This window comes from Lolium perenne, chromosome 6, assembly GCF_019359855.2.
Source record: "Lolium perenne isolate Kyuss_39 chromosome 6, Kyuss_2.0, whole genome shotgun sequence".
NCBI classification, from domain to species: Eukaryota; Viridiplantae; Streptophyta; class Magnoliopsida; order Poales; family Poaceae; genus Lolium; species Lolium perenne.
The window spans coordinates 227,401,117-227,421,572 of NC_067249.2; positions in this window are offsets into that span (position 1 = coordinate 227,401,117).

Here is a 20,456-nt window from a genome sequence, read left to right on the forward strand (position 1 = left end):
AAAGGTCTGTCAAAGCAAAAACAATCCAGTAAGGTCAATGCAAAATATACTAGATGGAAATACAAGGGTAAAGTTAAAAGGTCACCTCAATTGGCTGATGATCTAGGTCAAATGGATCATGGAGGGCCAGTAGAGGAATCGAATCCGCTTGACTAAAATGGGTCAGCCGTCTGACTTCATCTAGTAGTTCCTTCTCGGATAGCTCTGCAACATTAACTCGAGTTTCTTCCATAGGACCCGAGTATAACCACATCTGGTGTGCTCTGGACATAACTGGTTGCACGCGACACCTCAAGAACACAACAACAGTTTCGGTGCCGATCATTGTTTGGCCATCAGATTCCTTTATCTGGAGCTCTTTCTCAAATAACTTATCAACTACTATTTTTTCTTGGGCTATCAAAATATTTTTCTAAGACTTCTTCGGCACTTCCTCAAGAACATCGACAAATCTCGATAGACATGTATCGCGACCAGCTACAAATGAATCCTTAATATAGAACAACTTCAACCTCCATCCTTGGACAGATTCTCTCATCAGAAAGTTGAAGTAATTTACATCTCTTCGGACGACAAATCCAACTCCACCAGTAACAAAGGAACCATTACTGCTATTGTAGCGCTTGACAAAAAAGATTTTCTTCCATAAACCCCAATGGGGGTCAATGCCAAGAAAAGCCTCGCAAAGGGTAATAAAATCGCAAGGTGGAGAATGGAATTGGGAGTTAATTGCCAGAGTTGGACACCGTACACGACTAAAAGGCGTCGAAGAAACTCGTGAGCAGGCAGAGACAAACCGCGGTACAAGAATGCAACAAACATCACGGAAAAGCCATCAGGAGGATTAGGACGCGAAGCTGAACCTGGAAGGATGACATTGCCCTCAACATCAGGAATCAAGCTGAGGCTTCGTGCCTTATTCACGTCGCGCTTCGTCGTGGTTGAAGCAGGCCAGTCACCAGGGACACTCGTTGCCGCGGTGGAAGCCTCCGGCGCGGCCCTAGTCGCTGCGTCGGTGGCCGCCTTGGAGACAGTGTTGCTTGAACCAACACCGATGGTGGATGCGGTGCTCCTCTTTTTCACCATCTTGAGATGCTTGGAGATGAAGATATTGGGACGCGTCGGTGGCGGCGACGTTGGAGTTTCAGAGGTATGAGAGCAAAGGAAGGAGAAAGCAATGAAAGGGAGAATGGAGGAGATGGAAATCTGTACTTTCTTGTTTATAAGGAGTAATTACCAAAGATTTGGCCTAAGTGATCCGCGAATTAAGTTACCACGTGTTATCAAGATTTCTATAACAAAGTAAAGTTCCTCCACTACGTGCAGAAATCGAGAAGGTGCCTCAGTCAAAGTGCAAGGATCGGTCATTTCCTAGCTGACCGCACAGGCGTAGGGTGGGCCCGTCAGGTCATGTCCTGTCAGTCGGATCGCCGCAGAGGCAGCTTCACTGATGACGTTGACAAAAGTTTCAACTCTACATTTTCTTTAAAGCATTCGAAATAAATTGCAAGGTTAAGTTGCTTGACTTGAGTCTACGCACGGTTGCAAGAATCCGTCCCTAGACTCGGGGGCTACTCCCATCGGGAGCGCTGGACGCGCACCCGATAAAAGTCGTGAAGAAGTAGAAGAACAGACGTGGAGATTTGATAAAATCCAGGGTCGAGCCGGGGACTCGATCTTGAGTAGGGAAACGTTGTTTTGCCATCGGCTGTTAACCAGCATCGATCTTTCGAGTAAAGCTGAGCTCGTTGCTCTTATCCCTTACGTACTATCGAAACCGCATCAGAAGACTTAGAAGACCTGATGTAAAAAAGATATTGGATGATGAAAACGCTACAGAAAACATCGGCATCTTATTCTTCGAGTAGAACAACATGAGTCTACGCATGGTTGCAAGCATCCGTCCCTAGACTCAGGGGCTACTCCCATTGGGAGTGCTGGACGCTCACCCGATATCAGAAGTATTTAACTACATAATGAGCAAAGAAAAGCATCGACAATGAAAGTTTTGCGAGTGTTACAACTTGATTCTACGCACGGTTGAAAACATCCGTCCCTAAACTCAGGGGCTACTCCCATCGGGAGCGCTGGACGCGCACCCGATAAAAATTCTTCTGAAAGCAACAAAGGACATGAAGATTCATTTTTTTTTCGGCGGATGAAGATAATAAAAGTCTTTGCCCGAAGCTTCACTTCGGCCAGTCACTCGGGGCTACTGATGTGGGCATTACCCTTCGGGTAATCGACATTAGGTTGTTGGAGATATGCCCAAGAGGCAATAATAAAGTGGTTATTATAATATCTTTGTGTTTATGATAAATGTTTGCATACCATGCTATAATTGTATTAACCGAAACATTGATACATGTGTGTTATGTAAACAACAAGGAGTCCCTAGTAAGCCTCTTGTACAACTTGCTTATTGATTAATGGATGATCATGGTTTCGTGATCATGAACATTGGATGTTATTAATAACAAGGTTATGCCATTGGTTGAATGATATAATGGACACACACCCAAATGAGCGTAGCATAAGATCAAGTCATTAAGTTCAAATTGCTATAAGCTTTCGATACATAGTTGCCTTAGTCCTTCGATCATGAGATCATGTAAATCACTTACACCGTAAGGGTACTTTGATTACATCAAACGCCATTGCGTAAATGAGTGGTTATAAAGATGGGATTAAGTATTCGGAAAGTGTGAGTTGAGGCATATGGATCAATAGTGGGATTTGTCCATCCTGATGACGGATAGATATACTCTGGGCCCTCTCGGTGGAATGTCATCTGACTAGCTTGCAAGCATATGATTGGATCATAAGAGATGACATACCGCGGTACGAGTAAAGAGTACTTGTCGGTAACGAGGTTGAACAAGGTATGGAGATACCGATGATCAAACCTCGGACAAGTAGAATATCGTGTGACAAAGGGAATCGACATTGTATGTAAATGGTTCAATCGATCACTAAAGTCATCGTTGAATATGTGGGAGCCATTATGGATCTCCAGATCCCGCTATTGGTTATTGCTCGGAGAGGAGTCTCGACCATGTCTGCATAGTTCGCGAACCGTAGGGTGACGCGCTTAAGGTTCCATGTCGCATAAGTAGATTCGGAATATGAGATGGAGTCCGAAGTTTTTGTTCGGAGTCTCGGATGGGATCCAGGACATCACGAGGAGGTCCGGAATAGTCCGGAGAATAAGATTCATATAAGGGAAGTCATTTTCCGGGGTTCGGGAAAAAGTCTGGTGTTTTGACCGGAGCTTCTAGAAGGTTCTAGAGGGCCACCAGTGGGCCCACCACCCCGGGAGAGGCCACATAGGCGCCACATGGCATGGTGGGTCCTGCCCACTATGACATGTGGGCCCAGACCGGCCCACCCCTAGAGATAGAATCTATCTCTAATTTAAATGGTTTAAATTTAGAGATAGAATCTATCTCAAGATTAAATGGTTTAAATAAAGAGATAAAGGGAAGACTTGGGGGGGGGGGGGGGGAGACTTCCCCCCTTGATGCGCCGGCCAAGGAAGGAGGTGGGGCCAGGGGGAAACCCTAGGCCGACCCCTCCCCTTATATAAAGAGGGGAGGGGGTGGCCGGCCACACTACCTCTCCTCCAACCCTAGCCGCCCCTCTCTCTTCCTCCTCCATACGCTGTGCAGGCTTAGGCGAAGCCCTGCAGCAAATCTTCTCCACCACCACCACGTCGTCGTGCTGCTGGGATTCCGTGGAGATCTACCACACCTCCGCTGCCCGCTGGAACGGGGAGAGGAAGGGGCTTCATCGACACCGTACGCGCGACCGAGTACGGAAGTGCTGCCGGATTGCAGCACCGGAACGATCGTCTACACCAACAACGAGATTAATCTCGTAGGCTTTGGAATCTTCGAGGGTTAGTCTCATCTCCATCTCGTTGTTCAGATCTCATAGATTAGATCTTGGCTTTTCCATAGATTAGATCTTGGATTTATTCGTCTTTGCGGTAGGAAATTTTTTGTTTTCTATGCAACGAACCCCATCAGTGGTATCAGAGCCATGTCTATGCATAGATCTGTTGCACGAGTAGAACACAATGGTTTTGTGGGCGGTGATGCTTTTGTTGCTTTAGTTTGTGTACTTTGCTTCTTGCGGGATGGTGGGATGAAGTGGTCTGGGCTAACTTTACATGACCGCGTCTCATGAGACTTGCTCCACGCTTGACATTTAACTTGTATTGCATAAGTGGCTTTGCGGGTGTCTGTCTCTCCCACCATAGCGAAGATTGCAATTTGCACTTCTATTGTCAACACTAGTATCACTGTTGTGGTTCATGTTCGTAGGTAGATTGGATCTTACTCGAAAACCCTAAACCACGTAAAATATGCAAACCAAATTAGAGGCGTCTAACTTGTTTTTGCAGGGTTTGGTGATGTGATATGGCCATGATGTGATGATGATTATATTTGATGTATGAGATGTTCATTATTGTATTATGGCAACCGGCAGGAGCCTAATGGTTGTCTTTAATTTTTGTTAAAGACATGCGTGTATATTCATCATGTAATAGCTTTATTTCAAGTAGTTGTTATAGTAGCTATAAGTGATGGACAACCATGAAGCGGCGCCACTGACCTTGACGCCATGCTGGTGATGATGGAGATCATGTCCGTGCTTTAGAGATGGAGATCAAAAGCACAAGAAGAAAGGCCATATCATATCACACATTATGAATTGCATGTGATGTTAATCCTTTTTATGCATCTTATTTTGCTTAGATCGCGACGGTAGCATTATAAGATGATCCCTCTCACTAAATATCAAGATAATAAAGTGTTCACTCTTAGTATGCACCGTTGCTAAGACTTGTCGTTTCGAAGCATCTCGTGATGATCGGGTGTGATAGACTCTACATGTGCATACAACGGGTGCAAGCCAGATTTGCACACGCGGATACTAAGGTTGCCTTGGCGAGCCTAGCATGTACAGACATGGTCTCGGAGCACGGGATACCGAAAGGTAGAGCATGAGTCATATGAATGATATGATGAACACTTTGAGTGTTCGCCTTTGAAGCTACATCTTTTCTCGTGAAGATCGAACTTGGTGTAGTGGATTTGGTTCGTGTAATCACTAAGACAATGCGAGGGATGTTGTTTTGAGTGGGAGTTCACCTAGTTAATTTAAGAATTAAAATTGAAGTCATTTTATCATAAACTTAGTCTAAACTCTTTGCAAATATGTTGTAGATCATGGCGCCCCCCTCCATCAATTTTAACCAGTTCCTAGAGAAAGAAAAGCTTAAGGGCAATGGTAGCAACTTCACTGACTGGTTCCGTCATGTGAGGATTTTCCTCACTGGTGGAAGCTTGCAATATGTGCTCGATGCACCGCTAGGTCCCCCACCACCTCCTGCAGTATCCGAGGACATAAAGAATGTTTATGAGACTCGGGCAATTCGATACTCCGAAGTTCAGTGTGCCATCTTGTGCAGCCTAGAGGCAGAGCTCCAAAAGCGTTTTGAGCACCACGACCCGTGTGAGATGATGCGTGAGCTCAAGATTATCTTTGAAACTCATGCGGCCGTGGAGAGCTATGAGGCCTTGAAACAGTTCTTTAGTTGCATGATGGAAGAGGGCAGCTCTGTTAGTGAGCACATGTTCGCCATGTCCGGACATGCGAAGAAGCTCAGTGACATGGGGATGATGATCCCTAACCAGCTGGGTATTCATCGTGTCCTTCAATCACTGCCACTAAGTTACAAGAACTTCGTGATGAACTACAACATGCAGAACATGAACAAAGATTTACCTGAACTCTTTTCCATGCTGAAATCTGCTGAAGTAGAGATAAAAAAGGAGAATCAAGTGTTGATGGTGAAAAAAAACAAGACCACCGGTTTCAAAAAGCAGGGCAAGCCTAATGATGACCCACAAGTATAGGGGGTGTATCGTAGTACTTTCGATAAATAAGAGTGTCGAACCCAACGAGGAGCAGAAGGTGTTGACAAGCAGTTTCGATGAAGGATTCACTGTAAATGCTCACAGACAAGTATTCAGGGGGTTTTGATATAGCAGATAATTAAAGTACAAGTAAATAAAATGCGAGAGTAATAATTGCAGCGAGTGGCCCAATCCTTTTTAGCACAAAGGACAAGCCGGTTTGTTTACTTATAATGACCAAACGTTCTTGAGGACACGCGGGAATTTAGTCTAGTGCTTTCGCTTCATATAGTTGATTAATCTTCATTGTTTTGATAAGTGTTGTGTGGGTGAACCTATGCTAATGCATCGCCCTTCCTAGGACTAATACATACTTGCGATTATACCCCTTGCAAGCATCCGCAAATACAAGAAAGTAATTAAGATAAATCTAACCACAGCCTTAAACTCTGAGATCCTGCTATCCCTCCTGCATCGATATACCAACGGGGGTTCAGGTTGCTGTCACTCCGGCAACCCCACAATTAGCAAACGAATACAAGATGCATTCCCCTAGGCCCATAAAGGTGAAGTATCATGTAGTCGACGTTCACATGACACCACTAGAAGAATGACACCACAACTTAAATATCATAACATTGAATATTACTCAACATAGTTCACTACTAACATTTAGACTTCACCCATGTCCTCAACAACTAAACGAACTACTCACGAGACATCATATGGAACATGATCAGAGGTGATATGATGATGAATAACAATCTGAACATAAACCTTGGTTCAATGGTTTCACTCAATAGCATCAATAACAAGGAGTAATCAATACCGGGAGAGTTTCCCCTATCAAACAATCAAGATTCAACCCTAGATGTTACAGCGGTGACGAGGTGCAGCGGTGGAGATGATGGTGTCGGCGGTGGAGATGATGGAGATGATGATCCCAATGAAGTCCAGCTCTATAACGGTGACGATGGCGTCGATTTCCCCCTCCGGGAGGGAATTTCCCCGGCGGATTTCAGCCTGCCGGAGAGCTCTTTTCTCTCTGGTGTTTTCCGCCCCGCAGAGGCGGCTGTGTCTCCTCGCGATTATCCCAGCACCTTAGGTTTTCGGGTAGATGAAGTACGCGAAAGAGAGGCGGCCGAAGGGGGCTATGGGCCCCCTCCCCACAAGGCGGCGCGGCCAGGGTAGGGCCCACGCCGGCCTATGGGGGGGCCCATGGCGGCCCTCCTCAGCTCCTCCTTTTGGTTGTCTCATTCTTCTGGAAAAATAAGACCTTCGGTGTAATTTTCGTCAATTGTTGATCTCCCAAAATATTGCATTCCGACGGTGCGTTTTCCAGCAGAATCCTGACTCCGGTGAATGATTCTCCAATAATCATGAAACATGCAAAATAGGTGAAATAACATAAGTATCATCTCTAAATATGAAATATGTCAATGAATAACAGTAAATTATGATATAAAATAGTGATGCAAAATGGACGTATCACCTAACAAGGGTAACTTTAAGAAGGGCGGCAAGAAAGTTGCAGCGCATCCTGAGAAGCCTAAGGCTGGTCCTAAACCTGAGACTGTGTGCTATTACTGCCAGGGGTAGGGGCACTGGAAGCGCAATTGCTCCAAATACTTGGCCGATCTGAAGAATGGCTGCGTCAAAAAGAAAGGTATATTTGATATACATGTTATTGATGTCTATCTTACTGGTTCTCGTAGTACTGCCTGGGTATTTGATACTGGTTCGGTTGCTCACATTTGTAACTCGAAACAGGAACTGCGGAATAGACGAAGCCTGGCGAGGGACGAGGTGACGATGCGCGTTGGAAATGGATCCAAAGTCGATGTGATCGCCGTCGGCACGCTCCCTCTACATCTACCTTCGGGATTAGTTTTAAACCTCAATAATTGTTATTTGGTACCTGCGTTGAGCATGAACATTATATCTGGATCTTGTTTAATGCAAGACGGTTATTCAGTTAAGTCTGAGAATAATGGTTGTTCGATTTATATGAGTAATGTCTTTTATGGCCATGCACCTGAGATGAATGGTTTATTCTTGTTAAATCTCGATAGTAGTGATACACATGTTCATAACATTGATGCTAAGCGAATTAAATTGAATGATAATTCTACTTATATGTGGCACTGTCGTCTTGGTCATATTGGAGTGAAGCGCATGAAGAAACTCCATTCTGATGGACTTCTTGAGTCACTTGAATTTGAGTCACTTGACAGATGCGAGGCATGTCTAATGGGAAAAATGACTAAGACTCCATTTTCTGATACAATGGAGCGAGCTACAGACTTATTGGAAATCATACATACCGATGTGTGCGGACCAATGAGTGTAGCATCGTGCGGTGGTTATCGTTATGTTCTAACCTTCACGGATGATCTGAGTAGATATGGATATATTTACATTATGAAACATAAGTCCAAGACTTTTGAGAAGTTCAAGGAATTCCAAAGTGAAGTAGAAAATCAACGTAACAAGAAGATTAAGTTTCTGCGTTCTGATCGCGGAGGCGAATATCTGAGTTATGAGTTTGGCATGCATTTAAAGAAATGCGGAATACTTTCACAGTTGACACCGCTGGGAACACCACAGCGCAATGGTATGTCCGAACGCCGTAATCGAACTCTCTTAGATATGGTTCGATCTATGATGTCTCTTACCGATTTGCCGTTATCGTTTTGGGGTTATGCATTAGAGACAGCCGCGTTCACTTTAAATAGGGCACCATCTAAATCCGTTGAAACGACACCGTATGAATTATGGTTTGGGAAGAAACCTAAGTTGTCGTTCCTTAAAGTTTGGGGTTGCGAAGCTTATGTAAAGAAGTTACAACCTGACAAGCTAGAACCCAAAGCGGAGAAATGCGTCTTCATAGGATACCCTAAAGAAACAATTGGGTACACTTTCTATCACAGATCCGAAGGCAAAATCTTTGTTGCCAAGAACGGATCCTTTCTTGAGAAGGAGTTTCTCACTAAAGAAGTGACTGGAAGGAAAGTAGAACTCGACGAGGTTGATGAACCTTCTCTCATAGATCAGAGTAGCGCAGTGTCGGAAGAAGTTTCTGCGCAGCCTACGCCGATAGGAGAGGAAGCAAATGAGGATGTGTGCTGATGCAAGAAGGCACAGTGATCTCATATCTGTCTAGGCAACTGAAGCAACATGAGCAGAATTATCCAACCCATGACTTAGAGCTTGCAGCAGTGGTATTAGCCCTGAAAGTATGGCGTCATTACCTCATGGGTAATCGATGCGAGATCTATACGGATCACAAGAGCTTGAAGTATATTTTCACCCAGAAAGAGCTGAATATGAGGCAAAGAAGATGGTTAGAGTTAATCAAGGATTACGATATGGAAATTCACTATCACCCCGACAAGGCCAATGTGGTAGCGGATGCTTTGAGTAGACTGCCGTGTCAGTTGAACTCCATGATCGCAGAAGAGCAACCTAGTTTGCATCAAGAATTTGAGCAGTTTAGAATGGAGCTAGTTAGCGAAGGATTTCTAGCAAGCATTGAACTCCAACCTACCTTGATTAGTCAGATCAAGGAAGCTCAGAAGGGAAATGCTAGTATTGCCGGAATCAAGAGCCAAATAGCTGCACGAAAGGCACTGGGATTCACCGAAGATGAAGAAGGAGTACTTTGGTACAACAGACGCCTATGTGTGCCGTCAGATTCGGAGTTGAAGCAAGTTATTCTGAAGGAAGCCCATGACACCCTTTACTCCATTCATCCCGGAGGAACCAACATGTACCAAGACTTGAAGGAACAATTTTGGTGGCATGGAATGAAGAGAGAAATCGGAAGCTACATCGCCAAGTGTGATATCTGTCAGCGAGTCAAAGCAGAACATCAACAACCCGCAGGATTGCTGCAGCCACTGCAGATTCCCGAATGGAAGTGGGATTCGGTAGGAATGGACTTCATCACCGGATTGCCCAAATCTAGTAAAGGAAATGATTCTATTTGGGTAGTGGTTGATAGATTGACCAAGGTCGCTCATTTCATCCCCGTCAAGACCACCTACCAAGGACCAAAGCTAGCTGAGTTGTATATCTCACGGATAGTCACCCTGCACGGAACCCCGAAGTCAATCGTGTCAGATAGAGGATCCCAATTCACCTCAAGATTCTGGCAGAAAGTACATGAAGGACTAGGAACCCGGCTGAATTTCAGCACCGCGTATCACCCTTAGACTGATGGACAGACTGAACGAGTCAATCAGATATTGGAAGACATGTTGAGAGCATGTGTGCTTGAGTATGGATCCAAATGGGAAGACTGTTTACCATACGCAGAATTCTCGTACAACAACAGTTATCAGGCCAGTTTGCAAATGGCCCCCTTTGAAGCCTTGTACGGAAGGAAGTGCCGTAACCCTCTGAATTGGTCGGAAGTCGGAGAGAGTCAAGTGTTTGGACCAGATATTCTCCGAGAAGCCGAAGAGAAGGTGCACAAGATTCGCGAGTACCTCAAGACTGCCCAATCAAGACAGAAGAGCTACGCTGACAAGAGACGCAGAGAGATGACCTTCGAGATCGGAGATTTTGTGTATCTCAAGGTATCACCCCTTAAAGGAATGCAGAGATTCCAGCTTAGAGGAAAGCTTGCACCCCGATATGTTGGACCCTTCAAAGTCCTGAGTCGCCGAGGAGAAGTGTCTTATCAACTGGAATTACCGGAAGAAATGTCAGCGGTACACAATGTGTTTCATATCTCATTGCTCAGGAAATGTTTGGAAGTGCCTGAGAAGACCGAGGTTTTCAAGAACATCGATCACCGAGCTGTGGATATCAACTCAGACTTGACCTATTGCGAAGTGCCTATTCGCATCTTAGAAGAAGCTTTCAGAACCACCCGCACCAGGAGTATCAAGTTTCTGAAGATCCAATGGAGTAACCACACCGAAGAAGAAGCCACTTGGGAGAGAGAAGACTTCATGAAGACTGAGTACCCAGATCTCTTTAGTACCTAGTTTTCTTTAAGATCTCGGGACGAGATCTTTTGTAAGGGGGAAGGGTTTGTAACATCCTAAGTTTCAACAATAATAAATAAAGAGAAGGGAATTTTCAAATACTCAAAATTCACAACTAACAAAAACTTTTCTATGCATATAGTGTTACATATAGTTTTATGCATAGTGTGCATTCTTCTTGTGTGTGCATTTGCCATGATGAGTGTTTATTGTTGATCAAGTGATCTTAAACCCTAATGCATGAACCTAGAACCCCATCTAGAGAAAAATAAAAGAAATGAGATATTGCCCATTTCACTCACATACAACTTTGGCCATTTATGCAAAACTCTAATCAAGGCCACCATTGCTTGCTCCTTTGGTTGTGAAACACTTGTATACCAATAACAAACTCAAATGCATCAAAGAAACCAGAATCAAATCAAAGAAAAATGCAAATCCCATCTACATATGATAATGGTAAAAAGTGAACTTTATAAAATGTTGCTCTCCTTGCACCCCTGGTTTGGAATATTTATAAACTTAAACCCTCTACTTCTTTCCACCTCATCCAAGACGAAGTCAAGTTAAACATTTTTGGTGTTGACCATGAAGGTTGACTCTGCCTAGTTTGACCATGGTAGGACAAGTTGCAACATGAGACTAAAGTGAAGATCACCTCCATTTTGAAAACTTGCAAACCAGCACCAAAATGAACACCACCACCACCATTCTATCACATTAATTAGTTAAATGAACTCCACCAAAAAGAATTTCAAAATTCGAATAAAACTTTCATGCGGCCATTCTACCGAACACCTTGCAGGCAGTATTTTGCAAATGCAACACATGCTATTACACAACGGATTTTGGCCAAAACCTTGCATGATCAGACGTGATCATCACTCCTCTACACCTCCTGCATCTCTACATGTACTTGCCTTGGCTGATTAAAGCGTGGAGAAGCCCTAAACTATCCATGTCGTGCTCATGCCAGCCACTTTGCCCTCTCTTTCTCTGAGCCTCCCCTCTCTCTCTCACTTTGTCCTGGAGCATCTCTGAGCATCCCTGATCATCACGCCGCACGGCCCAAGCTCGCGCGAGGCTGGCATAGGCCGAGCCAGACACGCCCAGCACGCCCAGAACCATGCCAGTGCACGCCCGTACGCGTGATCACCACGTCCTGGACGCGCCAGAGCGTGGCAACGCCCCATCGCCTCAGTCCTCTCCTGCATCCCTACCACTGCATCGAGCGACCTCTCCCTCTCCTCTAGCTACTAGACACACTCCAGAGTGAGCGGAAGCAACGTCGCCGTCGTCCTCGTCGGAATCTTGCCGTCAAGTATTGCGGCACTCAATACATGCGCATGATCGATCCCGTCCACCTTTCTCTGCGCCAGAGGCATGCGCAGCATCGCCATACCGTCGCCCATCGAATGCCGTCCACGTCTTGCCCTTTCGCACGCCGGAGACGCCGCGCCATGCCCGACCCCTTCTCAGCACCCGCGGCACCCCCATGACACTATAAATAGAGCAGCCCCGAGCACCAACCCTTCACACCATCAACTTCTCCTCCCGTCCCTGCTTCTCCTCGAACCAACAGCTAGTCCAATTATCGCCGGAGTAACCGCAATTTGAAGATCGGAGCCGCCGGAACCCGGAGATCATCGCCGTCGACTGGAGCTTCCCCACGCCACACCGCCGGTACCAGGAGCTTCCTCATCCACGCCAACATCGCCGCGAACCTCGCCATCGACCGCGGGAATGCCGGTAGGCCCTCCGACCCCCTAGGCTCGCCGCCGGAGCCACGGCCTCTCGTCGGAGACGACGATGCCTGTGAGCCGTTGATCTCCGTTCTAGTCCAACGCCCCACGTCGCTCGTACCGCTTCGCGCGTTTAAGAGACACTGACGGGTGGACCCCCTCTCGTCAGGCAGCCCACTCGTGCTGGCCGCGTTGCTGGGCTGCGTTTCTCTGTTAAATTCGTTTCGGCCCGTTAAGCTTTTCCCGCGCGGCCCAGAGATTCAAATCTAGTTTAATTCGTTTCACTCAAATGCAATACCGGTGTCAACTTCAAAATTTCATAGTTTCAAATCTACTGCACCAAATTTAGCAAACTTTATATCTTTGAAAAGCCCATGAAATTATCTAAACAATGCCACTGGTATCACCTCCAAATTCATAGTAGATTTCAAACGATAAAAATAACAAGGCAGGGCCTTTTCCAACTTCAAACAATTATTAAAAATTATCTATAGTTGATTTTTAGTTGATTCCAACTCTCATAAATCACTTTTGACATACTCTAATTGTTTATGCAAAAAATAGCATAGTTGTTTTGAATGATCATGGAATAGAGCAAAATAATGGCTATGGAGCCATTTCTAGTCCATTTAACTCATGCAAATGAATTTATTTAAATAGTATGAGAGCTACTCTCTCATTTAAATCTTGATCCTAAGTAATTCAATAAGAGGTAATGACCTTAGTCTAATGAACCTCATACTTTATTACTTAGTGATATTAAATCATTACCATGCTAGTATTAAAAGGCATGAGGTGTAGCACCTCATTTAAATCATACTCTCAAATAATAGATATGAAGTGCTGACCTTGGTCAACATATATTCATACCTTATTATTATTTGAAGTGATTAAAGCTTAATAAGATTCAATGAGAGGAAATTATTTTCTCCAAAGAATTAAATAGCAAACCAATGAAATAATTGTAATGAGAGGAAATTAATTTTCTTTAAAAGAAAACAAAGTCAAATCACCATGCTAAGAATGATGTGATGCTAGAATAAGCTTGTGTGAAACTTTGGTGTGTTTAGTCTAGCATATAAGCTTGTGTGGTGATTGTATACCTCGTATTCGTGTATAGACGCCAGTAACGAGGAGTATCAAGAGGAGGAGGGCTACTCTCAGGAGGAGGAAGAGAACTTTGACCACTACCCTGCTCAAGGCAAGCTAACACTCTTGCAAGCCACCCTAATGCAAAGCTCCACAAGAGCAAGGCACCATTACATATTACATTATGTTTAATGATCCTATCCTATGTTTTTACCTTGCAATTATTTTTGCTTTGTAGTTCAAAGTTTACTTTTGATTTATGATTCACTTGGGCTAGAATAGAACAAGAGCATCAAATTTAGCCTAAAGTCAACAAAGCTAGATAGCACCCCTCATGACTAGTTGCTATTGCTAAATAAATAAAATTGGCTACTCTAGATGGGAACATGTGAAATGAAATGACTTTGAATGATTTTGAAGGTGAATATGACATGAATGACTTGGTGAATTTTGATAAAAATTGATGATTGGGTTCGGATGCGATACCCTTCCAATTATGCAAGTACCCCCACAATACCTGATTATGGGTAGGGCTTAACTAGAAACTTGTGTAGTTTAGTATGGGTTCCCTCTAACAAGCATCATAGGGGTTATGCCGAGGCTGCCTCCGTTAAAAGTGAAATGATGTGAATATGAGGTGAATGTACGACCCAAGCCCTGTGCAGTTCCCGGGTTGACGGTTTGTCTTCACCGGGAGGCCAAGCTCATGGGGAGAGGTGCCTATACTAGGTTATATAAGTGAAAGGTTATGGTTGATGATCCGCGTACTGAGTTACGATGATTCGGGGTTACCCTCGACGGATGTAATCAAAAGTTGTGGCACAAGAGTACAACCTCTGCAGAGTGTTAAACCTATTCGAATAGCCGTGTCCACGGTTACGGACGATTGGAAAGGCCATACTGTTCCGTTGTCAGAACTTTCTTCTTGAAAATGAATGGTGAATTGACTTGAACTACAACGGAGTTGTGGGAATGACACTAATGTTCCCACTTGAGTTAGTCTAGCAAAATGAGGAGTCTTTACTAAATGTTTATGAACTAAAAATTGGCTTTATGCAAATAAACTTAGAGCTTAGCACCCCCTTACTAAAATTGATAAGTAATTACATTAGTCTTAGTTTGCGAGTACTTTAAAGTACTCATGGCTGTGTCCCTGGCTATTCAAATGCCAGACTATGAAGAGGAGCAGCAGTATCAGGATGACGGGCAACAGGACGTCTACGATAACTAGGAGCATCTTCTAACGTCAAGCGTTGCCTGTGGAATAGATAGTCCACTATTACTATGCTTCCGCTACTTGTTTGTTGATCATGTAGATCAACTATTTGTGTAATATTGGATCATGTGATCTATTGTTGTAAGACGATTATGTGTTGTAATAAATGATGACTCTATGCTACTTAACTATTATGTCTCGCAAAAAAGAATATTCCTGGGATTGCGATGAATGGCATAATAGGCATCTGGACTTAAAAATCCGGGTGTTGACACTTAGTCTCTCGGCGAATCCACCGTAGTCCTTTGGCTACCCCATTGTAACCCGATATACTTTCGATAATCAAGATCAGACAAGCAGGAAGTAAGGGTTTTACCTCATCAAGGGCCCCGAACCTGGGTAAATCTCTCTCCCCATTTGTTCGATCACCGATGTCTCGTGCTAGCCTGCAGGAGTCCATCAACCCTAAGCCCATCATGGTGGGCATTGCCGAGGAGCACCCCCGACAGGATCCCTTCGGCAGGCCTCTCAACCATGCTCGTGTCGAATCTTTTAGGTAAAGTTGCAGACATTGCATTGCCACTACTTGGTTCCCTTTGTGTAAGATCACGGTTTGCAAATAATCGTCTATCCAAGACCTTGGCTCCTGCTGACCATCGTACTTGGCTGCATCAGTTGGAGTAGTCTTGAATCTTTTCGGTGGCATCGCCACCCGAATCTCGTGGCTTAGACAATCGGCACCTCGAAGCTCACCATCGTACTCCTAGGTTTCTTTGGAATCATCGCTATCATATCCTTCCCTTGCAGCACACCGATGGTGAGCTTTGTCGATCTTACTCTGTGTAATATCGTCGTGGGCATCTTTCGAACGATGCTTAGATCCACTGCCTTGGTGCGTACTCCTTCCTAGGGGCGAGTTTATCTCCAAGTATCGCGAGGCTTTCCAGATCGCCCCGGTGAGTTCGCGCCATTGGATCATTGGGTGTTGGCTGGTGGTTGATCAAATAAGCTACACGATTAGTTGTTACCCCTTTGACAGTCTTTGGCCTGATCATGCCCACGGTGTCCATAGTCATGAAAGAGTTGAAGAGATTTGAGGTAATTTCCCTTGCATCGGCTTCTGAAAGGCGAGGGATTGGTGGTCAAAATCTCCCTTGACCTTGGTTGCTTCGAGACGCGCTTTCATGCAAAGGTAGCCCCCTTCGACGTTCTCTTAATTGATCGGCTGCCTGCCGGTGCCGGTCGAGGTCGGCTTGCTCAGTTGCTAACCGAACTCGATTCTTGTCTAGAATAACGTGATACACGTTGAGATTTCTTGTCGAAGCTCCAGCGGGAATCAGAGTGCTATTGGATATGGCATTGCGAGCAACCTCCCACTCTTCCCCGGTGATAGTGTAGGCACTATCGTCATTACTGGCGCTGGCTTCAACGTTGCGAAGTCCACCACGGTTGACACGTGGAGTGCGCTTGCCTTCAGATAGTTCGCCTCCTGTAACAGGATTGATGATAGCATAGATTTGGTGGTGGGCCACCTTCCAAGTGGTTGCCCTGGTGATGTTGTCGATACTTTCTTCATCAGAGGTTTACCTGGCACTGCAGACGAAAGGTGTATCGTCCGAGCCTAGTCCGTACCTAGTGTCGCAGTTGAGGCAGTAGTACGATGTAAGATCTGATGATCCAGAATCATCAAATCCAACGGACATAGATGACATGGAACGACACGGCGATGTCGATGACGAAGATGTTGGAGTTAGCGCCGATAACGCAGCTGATAGATCGACTGTGATCAGGGATGAAGCAGTCGATGCAGCAGTTAATGAAGCCGTGGTCCTTGATGTACTAGGGGCGAACGGATCGGGCAGCCGAAGGATACCCTCGGCATCGACGCAGTAGTGAACGCTCCCGGACGTCATATCTAACCCACCGCGTAAGCTCGAGAAAGTCGAACACGACGAGTCGTTGTGCGGAGTAAACTCGAAGGACCTGAAACGAATCGAGTTCCCCGAGCTTAGCGATGAAGGAGCCGACAATGATGTCGGTGATGCCGGCGAAGATGTAGCTGACGTGATCGGAGAAGCCGATGAAGTGCCTTGTACCAGCAGGTTTCCCACAAACGGCGCCAATTGTCAGGGGTGCTCCCCGGCAATGCCCACCATGAGGGGCTTAGGGTTGACAGAACCCTACAGGCTAGCACGATACATCGGATACCAAACAAACTGGGAGAAAGATTTACAAAGGTTCGGGGCCGTCGATGAGGTAAAACCCTTACTTCCTGCTTGTCTGATCTTGATTATCGAATATACTGGGTTACAATGGGGTAGCCGATGGGCTATGTTGGTTATCTCGTCAAGAGGCAAAGATTCTAGGTTTCTAGCTCTGACTTGCGGTGGTTCTACGTCCTCAAGTTGTGTTTCTCGACAAACCCTCTCCTGGCCTTTATATAGTAGGCCAGGTCTCGAGAGTTCTGCTCGGATTCGACTAAGTTACAATGAGATCTATTCTAGTCTTTCCTTGTACGTCGTCTTCTTGCCTTGTTCGCCAAGAATCCCTCTTCGAGTATGTCTCCTTTGTTGGAACCGACATATTGATCCACCTTGGCTATTGGGCAATCTTCATGGGCCCCTAGTTGGACCGGAGGAGGTAGTCTAATGTTGAGTACCTGAATGGTAATGCCTACATCAGTTTTCTTACAAACAACCAACCCAACTTGCTTCTATGGACAGGGAAAGTACTAGCATATATCCATCATGGGCACTATCTGAGTTCGTGAGGCTCGTAGTTGTAATACCTTGAGCATCGACTCCCATCTAAAAAAATTGTTGTCAGTAATGTAGGGTTGTTAGCCTGTTACCTCACAAGCGTACCAAACATGAGTAGAAGTCGTCTGCTCGACCAAACAATGTAAAGTGCCCTCACAAGTCGGGGTGGAAACTGGTAGTGGATAATCCCACATTTGGATTCGAAAATTTTAAAATGAAAGTGGTAATATCCGAATCCAGACGTCCACACGGAAACAGATATGGTAAATATCTGGATCGGTTTTAAGAAACAAGTATAAATATGGTATTGAATTTTGAAGCAAATGTGGATATGGAAATGTATATATCCTATCCGAATAAGATTATGTTAGCCAATTCTATTAATTTGGGCCCAATATGCCAATTACCTAACCTAGAGAAATTAGAAAATCTATCAAATGTTCTTTTATATGATTGAACTTGATACTACTAGTCTATTATTTTCTTATTTTCGTATCCGCTCCTAATTTAGAAAACATCCAATTCGTATTCGAGTAACAACTGCTCCAAACTTGTATTCGGCAACATTTGTATCTGCATCCATATTCGTTTTGAAAATATGAAAACGGATATGGTAAGGCCACTATCTGAACCGCATCCGATCCATTTCCACCCCTACTCACGAGTATGCTTGCGAGGTCTTGAGAGATTAGTACAACTGTATCCCTCGATTTCATTGTATCACTAGTACAGAACATGCCTATTGTCCCGGCCCGTAAGAGGCTTTTGTCCCGGCTGGCCAACCGGAACAACAGAGGCGGGACAAAAGGCCCAACTTTTTGTCCCAGCCCGCTTACCAGCCGGTACATATAGTCCACCACGTGGCTACGATGCAGGGTTGTCCCGGCCCGTAAGAGGCTTTTGTCCCGGCTGGCCAAACGGGACAACGGAGGCGGGACAAAAGGCCCAACCTTTTGTCCCAGCCCGCGAACCAGCCGGGACCAACCACGTGGTTGCGATGAGGGATTTGGGTTGGAGGACCTTTTGTTCCAGCTCATAATACCAACCGAGAAAAAATGTGCATTTTTCTTTTTTCATTTATCTTTTTTATTTTTTATTTTATTTTTATTTATCTTTTTTCATTTTTTTTGTCCTCACACTACTCCATCATCGGCATGCTTAACTCCTCGGTTTTTCCTGTTGTGCTCCCACGAATATGATTGTACCTTGTTGTAAATACTACCATAAGATATAGAAAAATGTATAAGATATGCATAACTATTGTAAATATCTTTAAATCTTTAAACAACAACTGGATAAATAACATATGCATAACTATTAGAAAAATGTGAGGAATTTGAATATAAAATAATTTTGTTTTTATTCATTTGTTATTGTTATTATCAAATAATAAATGCATTGTTCATATAATATGGCCAAAACATTAATATCTTTAAATCTTTAAACCGCAACTGGACAAATAATATATGCATAACTATTAGAAAAATGTGAGAAATTTGAATATGAAATAATGTTGTTTTCATTCATTTATTATTATTATTATCAAATAATAAATGCATTGTTCATATAATATGGCCAAAAAAATTAATATCTTTAAATCTTTAAACCGCAACTGGACAAATAATATATGCATAACTATTAGAAAAATGTGAGGAATTTGAATATGAAATAAAAAAAATATTCATTTATTATTATTATCAAATAATAAATGCATTGTTCATATAATATGGCAAAATAATTAATATCTTTAAATCTGTAAACCGCAACTGGACAAATAATGTGAGAAAGTCCCTCTTGACGTCGCGGATCCACTTCTTCACTCTTGATGCACGGAGAGCGACCGTGACCTTGAAAGCCATCCCTTCGGCCATGAGATGGTATATCCGAGATCGAGGAGTGGCGCGCGCGAGATGCTCCATTGAGGCTGGAATGTCGACGGGTGAGAGAGCTTTTGTGGGAGAGATGAGAGATGTGAGAAGAGATGTGTGGCAATGGTGAGGAGATGTGAATCATATATGAAGGTGAGGATGGTGAAGATGAAGAGGCCGGCCACTGGGTGATCAATTCCCGTGGCCGGCCGCCGGCGCCAGTGACTCGAATTCTGCGCGTTGGCCCGAATTCTGTGCGCCAGTAATGGCGACGACGAACGGTTCCGCACGGGATACGAACCGTTGGACTTTATGTCCCGGCTCGTGTCGCCAGTTGGGACAAAAGGGCTTCCAGCAGGTCGCAAGAGGCTCCAACCGGGACAAAAGACCTTAAAGAACCGCAACAAAATACCACGTATCTTCTTGGTGATTTCGGGGCGACGTGGCCTACCCATTTGTCCCAGCTCTGGACTGGGCCGGGACAAAAGGTTTGGACGGAAGGTCCATTTTCTACTAGTGTATTAAATTGAAAACACTAGTATTCCAATTGTGAAAATCAAATTGTATCCATAATAACCAGAGAAATAAGGGTAGCTAGCTTAGCTAGCTAGGTGACCTATTGATCATGTGTGACGTGATTTATGGATGTGGCAGCCTGCAATGGTTCCTTCCTTGGAGGCTTGGTCCCCTGTGGCCCTCTCCCATCTATTCTAGTAGTACATCATGAGTAGAAACTATGGAAAAGCACATGCACGCGATGACGCGAATATGCGATGCGTCGCCTACCCTCTACCCTATCTTTAGATCAAATGTTGTCTTGCAGTAGACATGCACGTGACCTGACCTGTTCTACACGTTCAATAT